We start from the raw sequence: 9,085 nt of genomic DNA, 5'->3' as shown, positions 1-9,085 counted from the left end.
GAAGAGTAAAGAAAATCCCAACAGTATTTATCTCCCTATCCCTTCCCCCAGACCCCCTACCCTGTGCGCAAGTTTTATCTTCTAACCCTGTTTAATCACATCGTGAGGCAGCCGGGCAACCCAGACGGCGAATAAATGAACTCGCCTGGTCATTAAAATTAAGCGCTGAATTATTGACATGCAATTAGCCAGTCTTTTCATAGAAAGACGTTGGACACTTTATCGTTGGAGATTAAAATAATATGACCGGTGTGGTCATCAGAACCACCAACAACCAAAATAATGGCTATAGAGTGAATATAAGATGCAATAAAACAAATTCTAAGAAAATCCTGTTTATCACTTAACAAGACCAGCAAGTCGGCTCCTTCTAATTTGCCTGCCTGTTTTATTCCCATAAGGAATGGCGTCCTCCACTCGTTATCTCCAGATTTTCCTGTAGAATGTTCCAGAGTCACACGGACACATGAGTGTGTCTTCCTCCTCTGCTTCCTCTATCAACCAAACTCGCATGTTTTAGTTTTACTGAATTCAGAGGGAACTCTTACCAAAACAAACTGTGTTTAATTCAACACGTCTTAAAGTAACAGTTTGGGATTTCAAATAGGATGAAGCATTCCAATCTCAAAATGTCAAAGGCGTGAATACAAATAATGTTAAATGGACCTTTAGGCCGTGATCACATTGGCACTGGGAGATTATTTGCAAAGTATTAAATGATTGTTTACAGGAAGTAGAAGTTGGGGGCTGCGCACCGTCAAAAATCTTCCTCTGTGAAACACATGCTAAGAAAGTGCTTAACGTAACAGAATGGTGGCTGGAGTAAAAAAAAAAATCTATATTGTTACAACAGTTTAAGTGAACACAATTTTACTTAATTTTAAACTTTTATTGAGCAAAAATCCAAGTGCTATTCCATGTTTCATGAGAGACGATTACTGGTGGAGCGCCACCTCCAACCTTCATTTTATTATGTGTAAATAATGATCATGTTCTATGTTAATACTGAAAATCTGTGGATTGTCTCAAGGTTGATGAAATTTTATTTTTTTTATTGTGGAGTTTTATCATGGTAAAAGTCTGCTTTAAGTTATAGTTAGCCATTAGCCATTAGCCTTTCGTACCTTCAGGACTTTTAGACCTGGTACACATCATGATTGTTTTTTTTCTCCAGTCTGATTTTGTTTTGGTCTTTCTAAAAGTGTGATATTTTTCAATATGTCTACAAATGAAAAAATTAAAGAAATCTAAAAATTCCCATTGTTTTTGCAAAAAATTACAATTTTCAAATAGTTGCTTAGCTGTCTGACTGAAAACACTCTGTTGCTGTACTACCGTCTCTTGAAGAGGATGCTTATGGGTATCTGTGATGTTCTTCCACCCATCCATTATCTTCTGCTTATCCTGGTTCCTAGCCAGGCACCCGGGTCACCTAAACCAATCTGTTCTTCCTTTCCTAAAACGTCCTTTATTGAACAATCATCTTCATCACTGCAAAAACACAAAATCCTATCAAGTATTTGTCTCTAGTTTCTAGTCTAATGTCTTAATGCACTTGAAATAAGGCAAATCTAACTTATAGGTAACTTTTCAGCAAGATATAGTAACTTTTTTAAGTTAACAAATCATTAATTTTGATGAAAAACTACTTCTTCCATTGGCAGATTATTTCACTTATGGAAAAATGTCTTGCTATAAGTGAAAGTATCTACCAATGGAACTAGGACCTTTTAGTCAATATTAAGAAATTTATTTAAAACAAGCTCTTATATCTTACTGAAAATGTACTTATAAGCAATTTTTGTCTTATTTCAAGTGTACTAAGATGTTTTCACCAGAAACTAGACCAAAATTATTTGGTAAGATTTTGGATTTTTACAGACTTATAAGTGTTTTTAGGAAACATATAAAATAACAAGTTAAAAAAAAAACTTTGATTTAATTTAAAAAAAGAGGAAATAAAATACAATTTTGGGCCCCTAGAAAGTCTAATTCTAAATTCTGTTCCTGTGTGGTACCAGCAGCTAATCTGGATTTATGCTAAATGAAGACACCCAGGGAGTTTTAGCCTGCATGTATGGTATTAATCACTTTTAACATTTTAACAGAACCCTTTTTAAAAATTCTAAACCATTCCTTTAAGACGACAACAGATGGAAAAAGAACATAAATTTCAGAAAACAAAAAGAAAAAAAGCGTTCCCCTTTCACACCAACTTCCAGCTGCTGTAACAGTCGCCTTGGTAATTTCATGAATATCAAGAAACACTTACAGCGCCTGTTAGCCCAACACACACTCTGCCGCCTTTTCACAGCAGCCGAGCAAAAGTCTGACAAGCTGTTTACGCTAAGCCTGAGTAAATCAAATTCAGAGTTTGCCTTCCCTCCCCGCTAATCTCATTTTGTTTACCGCTAGCGCTAAGTGCATTAGCATCTGCAAGGCCTGTCTGTATTTACTCTACTTGCCCTTACTGTACTGGCTCTAAGCCAAACGGGGACTAATGTTAGAAATTGCGGGTAACCAGCTGTATATTCATGAACGACTCGCTCCCTAATCTGACAACGAGGCAGGGGATCCAGAGCAGGCAGAGCCGCCGAACTGACAGAAGATGTAGTTTTTGCATAAAAGAGCGAAATATTAAATGCTCTTCAGCTCTGCAGCGTTTTGACTCCTCTGCCTTTGGGTGTTTATTTTGGGGAAAGTGAGGCATGACCGAAGGGGGGGAAGTATAGAACGGATTCTCTTCAGGAAGCTAAAAGATACACAAAAAGGACGCAACGGTTGTTTGGGTTATATCATTCCGGAGCAGCGACGCTTCGCGGGGGGTTCACGTAGGAAGTGGAGGTAATTTGAACTTTTGAAGTGAAAAGGGAAAGACAACAGAGTGAGAGTGTATTGTGTGTCCCCATGCTTGTGGCGTTGTCTCTCCAGGCCCTACAGACTTTAAATGGGCCGGGGTCGGGTTTCATTTGTTTCCTGCGTCCTCTTGTTTGTCCGGCGTTCCAGGGTTTGACCACAGAGTGGGTTCCCATAACCTGTGGCCTCCACACCTTGGCAAACATTAACTCTGGCTGAATAGCAAAAAAAAAAGCCAGTTCCGTTTACAATGACACCTAAAGAGATGTCAAACCTACACTGGAGTATTTTTCACTTTTATTATCTCAACGGTCAAGCTGAAAATGGTGAACTTTACAAATAAATTGAAAGGAGAAAGGGGATTCTTTTGCTCTATTCGACAGACACAGGGACTTTACAAAATTTGTTGGGACGATACATAACAGACAAACACAAACTAGTGCTTATGTGGGCTGGATATCTGTGCAATTTGTTTTATTACCCCAAAATAAAATCGAGTTTAAGCAACTACCCTCAGAAGTCAGCTTATCTGAAATCTGGTCCGACCAGAGATTAACCTGGATGATTTAGATCATAGTTGTGTGTTTGATTAGTCTAGTTAAAGTCCAGATGTAATTTCTATTGACACTCTTTGAGATACTTTTTTTCTGCTCTAGGAGTGAAATCAGGTTTCATCAGCCCTCTGTCTTGTTGGCTCACAATGAGCTACTGTACATTCCCTGTAAAGGGAACTCAAAATGTCAGTGCTTAGCTACGGTAAAGATCTTAAACCTGATGAATTGGTGTTTTTTCCCCCCTCATTAGTTCTGAAATCTTCAAATCTCTTTCAATATTCGGGACAAACCTGAACATTTACAGACACGCACAGACACAGATATCTACACCTGCAACAATCAGTGGCACACATGTGGAAACATGCGTCGAATGGAAAAACGAGGGAAACCTCCTGATAGCAGTGTGTGTTACATTTATGTGAACTTTTACCAACTCTAAACAAGTCTGATCTTAAAAACATCTGAGCAGTTTATACAAATTTCACTTATAACCATAACACCAACTGAGAAAAGGACTGTAATTGAGACGCAAAGAGACGTAAAAAGTACAAAATGCAGAGTGGTTAAGCCATATATTACCCTGGATCTCCCCCTAGTGTTGTTTGTTTTGGCAAATGACACTTAATGGGACAGTTCCCAGTGTGCCCCATTTGACCCTGCGTCCATGACCCTGCGTCCATGACCTATTGCAAATGGTTTCAATGAACCTTGAACAGATAGATCTCTCTGAGGATAACTCAGCCAATAAGAACCTGAGTCTGGATGCAGTACAGGTCAGTTGTGTTGAGTTTGCAGTAAAATAACAACAAAAAGTAAAAATATATATATATTTTTAGCTGAAAAGCATAAAAAAGTGCATACCTCCTTAGGATCTTGACTCAAAAATTATTTGGCCATTTTATTTTTCAAAATAAAAGTAGAAAATTTTTTATAAGCAGACAGAACTATCAAGTCAGAATCTATCGAAGCCAGAAATCCCCGTCCTGCTCCAGTATTTTTACATCGGTCTTTTCATTAAGTCGTGGCAAGTGTCTTCGTAAGCAGCGCTATGTACACATGTTCATCCATCTCAAAAGGGATGAAAGCTTAGAGGAATTCAGTACTTCATGCCTGAGCTTGATTCTTTTTTCCCCCCTTCTCCTTCTCTCCTACTTTACGGGGATCAAACGCAGCATGACTGCGGCCGCCTCGCGAGCCACATCCATCTCGACGCAGAGCTGCCGAGAAGTTCTGGTGATGGGAGACTTTTAGCCCTTGGGGCAACGCAATCTCTGTATCCCAATGTAATTACGAGGATAAGACAGTCTTCCTCTGTATTGAAGGCCAAGGCTTTTGCTGCCACGGTGCGCGGAGATTTGATTTGATTTAAAAGGCGCTACTTGCTCGGCACGTCCTCGGAGGGCTCCGGGGGGCATTAAAAGCTCCCGTGTCCGTGGACAATAGCTGTTAAATGCGTGACTAGTTTCTCTTTCTCTGAATTTCTGCGGCGCAGAATTTTCTTGAGAGGGAGCTGGGAGTTCAATCAATTCTCCAGTCCAGGTTTTTATCCTGCTCTGTATCTTCGGGGGGTAGGAGGTGGGAGCCTAGCCACCTATTCCACCCCGCCCCCGGTTCGGGTCGTCTGCTGCTTGTCGCAGAGTCAACGGCGAGGCGGCAACTGGGTTGGGTACCTCATTGCGTCTACTTGAGGTATTTAACTTCTGTGGGCCAAAATAACGAATGTGTGTAAAACCAAAAACCTAACAAGGAAGGAATGAGTGTCAGCCGGACATGTTCTGGTTCATCAGCTACACAGAAAATAAACCACAAATCAATGGAGATGCATGATTTAGTTTAAAGGGGGCAGTGTTATGTGTTTTCCAGCCATATAGAATCATTTTATAGCACAATCAAGTAACTATGTTACCCTTGAAATTGGGCCTCTGTCTCTTTAAGAAACTCCTGCTCTTTCTGAAACTCCGCCTTCAGGAAGTCATCACAACATGGCTCCTCTATTAAGCCTTTAACGATGTTTTTACCAGTGTTGCACTGAGAAGTAGCTCCTATAATGAGCTCAGCAGAAACAAAGTTCCACCAGGTGTTTGCTAATTGCTAATCAGCTAGTCTGAAGGAGCTGAGTGGAGGAGTCGCTTGGAAACTGCAGCTCTGAGGTGGAGCTTCGTCCTCAAAGACGGTGGCATGTCCACCCAGTCATTTTGCAAAGCTGCTTCCAAGCTTATGCTTCTGTGAGCAGCTGTCCCACACAACTCCCCCACTCAGCTCCTTCAGACTAGCCAGCAGAAATGAGCAAACACCTGGTGGAGCTGTGCACCTGCTGAGCTCATTATACAAGCTACTTCTCAGTGCAATGCTAGTAAAACATTGTTAAAGAGCTAATAGAGGAGCCATGTTGTGATAACTTCCTGAAGGTGGAGTTTCAGAAAGAGCAGGAGTTTCTTAAAGAAACAGAGGTCCAATTTCAAGGCATTAAATTACGAAGTCAAAATTCTTTTAAGTCAAATTTGATATTTATACAGCCTTTCTACAACATCTGAAGGTTTCTTGAACATGCTCAAGAAACCTTCAGATGTTGGTTTCTTTTGGTCATCACCTCAACCCCAACCGTTCAATGTTTGGATAAAAATAAGAACCGGATTTGGATTACCACAGACAGACAATTATTTCAAACTTTTGAACTTAATCCTACTCTTTACAATTTAGATCTGTAGGTTCTAATATCATTCCACCTCAGGCCCCAAAGAAGATAAATTACCCCAATGATAAAATGTAAACTTTCAACTGGCACTGCATGTAATGTAATATTTTGTTGCGCTGCCCTTAGTTTTGATTTCGAGCCGCATTCAGTGTTGCATCATTCTGATATCCAACCAGAGTTGCATTAATTTTTCACCAAGATTGTATGGGAACAAAGAAAGACGAACCTTTCCTCAAATTCTCCGGTACATGACAGGAGCATCGGTTCAACTTTCTTTCTTCTTATTCTGTCAAGCTCGTCATTCTGGAACAAAATGGTGAATCTGGACTCATCAGATCACATGACCTTCCTCCTTTGGCCCAAAATCCAATCTTTGGCAGTTGATCCAAACCTTTGAGTTCCCGTCACTTTGTGGACATGGAGAAACTCTTGCTTTCACATTTCTTTCCCAGAGATGAAGGTTCCCCACTTTTCTTCCAGTTTCTATTAAGGCTTTGGATGATTCTTACCCCAGTTTCAGTAGCATAAGGAATCTCTATAACGGGCTGCCAATAACTCAAATATCAGGCTTCATCCAACCAGGCTCTTATATCCACATCAGCAGAGAATAACAGTTTCTAACTCTACCACATGTTCATTTGGTTGTTTGAATTTTCAGCCATTTCCTGTTTTAATGGAAAACTCCATCTACACAAAACAGCTACTAAAAAAACTAAATAGATTGTGTTACTTTTACACCCATGTTTTTTGTTAAATACGCAACAAACATCGCATTCCCTTACCTGTAGTCGTGTCTGGTTGCTTCCATGATTCCCTCCTCTTTTCCCTCTCTCTCTCTCTTCTCATTCTCTGCTGTGGACTTTGATGCCCGCGCCGCCGCTTAATTGCTATTGCTGTCGAGCTTCTCCAAGTGTGAAACAACAGAGCGTCACACCTCAAACACGGTATTTATTCATTATTTTTGCATGCAGTTGTCTGTAAGCATGAAGCCTTATTAGGCGAGCTAATTTATAGGGTGACGAGCAATCCAATTAGATCTAATTGGGGGCTGATAGAAAAGCCTTTAGTGGTAACCTGCGCTGACTCCGGCCACCACTGCGTCCTCGCACTCCTTCCTCCTCCTCCCGTGAATATGGCAACTGCATCACTGAGAGAACTACACTAGCTGAAAATGTAACAAATGTTACAATTTTTGTCCCCAGTCAAACCCAGCTCACTGGACTATCAGGTGTGACAACAGCATAAAAAGACGACTTGAGTAAAATCATCCGATTTTATATTAAAAAATGCCATCACTTATCAAACATGTAAATTTATATCCAAATTCTGGCATTGTGAAGACTAAAATGAAAAAAAAAAAAAAATAATAATAACGTGGTTACAAAATAAGATTCCAACAGAAGAAACACTTTGCCAAGTCTTTCTAAAAATAATAATAGTAATAATAAACCATATGTAATGCAAATATATGTCATGTTAGTACTATATTACCTCCAGTGTCAAATGACTCAGCAGTTAGAAAATAACATTAGAATAACAAAAGCTTGAGCACAAACAGGAAGATTTACTTTAACTTTACCTGTATTTGTGTCTGTACCTGATGCATTTTGTTTCTTCTTCATTTAGTGAAGTTATTCACAGTTGATAGAGTATCCAGAAATCTCCATTGAAGAGTAACTATAGTTTTCATAAAGTATTTCAGCAAAAGTAAAAAAAAAGTACAACCTCCTAAAACTTAATTCTTAACCAAAAAAAAATACTCAAGTGAGTGTAACTGAGTAAGTGTAAGTGGTTACTACCCACCTCTGAGTATATATAAGCGTAACATAAGCAGAGCACAAGGAGAAAAACCATGACGCAACCCGATGGGTGGAAATCAGCTCCTGTCTGACGCGCTTTACGTGAACTGAGAAGACATAAATCTGCCGTGATTTGTTGCTGTTGGACAGGACAGAGTTATGTGGCAGCTGTTTGCGATTTTACTGCTACTGTTCGAACCTTACACATCTTTAAGCTATTTCTGACAGCTTGAAGGAGAAGATGCAGCTACACGTCCGGGGAACCACCACTTGGTTACGAACTGCCTTTTTACTTGGCCTGTTGACATGTTAAATGTTTGTTTCTCTTCTAACAGTTAAATCCATATTAAATGTAGGTATAACAAGGATTAAATCAAGAGCAAAGTCATTTTTCCACCATGAGTTTAGACGGACAAAATCAACATGGTATGGCTCTTCTCTCATGGCTTTTTTTGTTTGTTTGTTTGGCTCTGTTCTTTTGACAAAATACGTAATAAACTATTATGATCACTGTTGGGAGACGTGGCAGATTTCTCTCCTGCTTTGATATTCAGGCGAGACATCAAAGATCCCCCCCCCCCAGCATGCTGGAGCCAAATGCATATGAGGAACAAGAGCAAATGAACTTGGCTCTCAGGCAGAGGCCCCGCCGGAGCCTGATAATGTTTCCTCTTTGGGGACCATCCAGTATGTACACACAGTGAGCCTGGGAGATCAACAGGCTAACGAGTGGAGCTCTTCCCGTATCTGATTGGCCCACGCCCGGCTTTTGGAACGTGATGCAAGCGATCACAGGTTCTCTTTGAAATGCCCCAATGCGCCGTTTTGCGATGTCAAATATCTTGCTGTGCATTTCTCATTTTAACAGGGATACGTGTGTGTCTCGCTGAGTGTGATGGATTCTTATCCTGACAAATAAGTTGAGCTTGAAGACGTGAACGTACAAGCTGTGCAGGAAAAAAAAAGAGAGCTTCAAAAATGTATTTGTCAAGTTATAATCAATATGTACGGAAGTTGAAGAAACTTTTTGACTTTCAGACTTTTTTCCTTAGAATCCTGACTTTAATCTTCTGAGATCAAAGTCAGAATTCTAGGTTTAAAGTTGGAATTTTGAGGGAAAAGATAGAGTTCTGAGATTAGCAGGAATTCTGAGAAAAAAGTTGGAATTTTGAGGGAAAAGA

The sequence above is a fragment of the Poecilia formosa genome, unplaced genomic scaffold, assembly GCF_000485575.1.
Source record: "Poecilia formosa unplaced genomic scaffold, Poecilia_formosa-5.1.2 Scaffold108, whole genome shotgun sequence".
In the NCBI taxonomy this organism is placed as follows: domain Eukaryota; kingdom Metazoa; phylum Chordata; class Actinopteri; order Cyprinodontiformes; family Poeciliidae; genus Poecilia; species Poecilia formosa.
The sequence above is the reverse complement of the archived record's forward strand: the minus strand, read 5'-3'. Positions refer to the sequence as shown.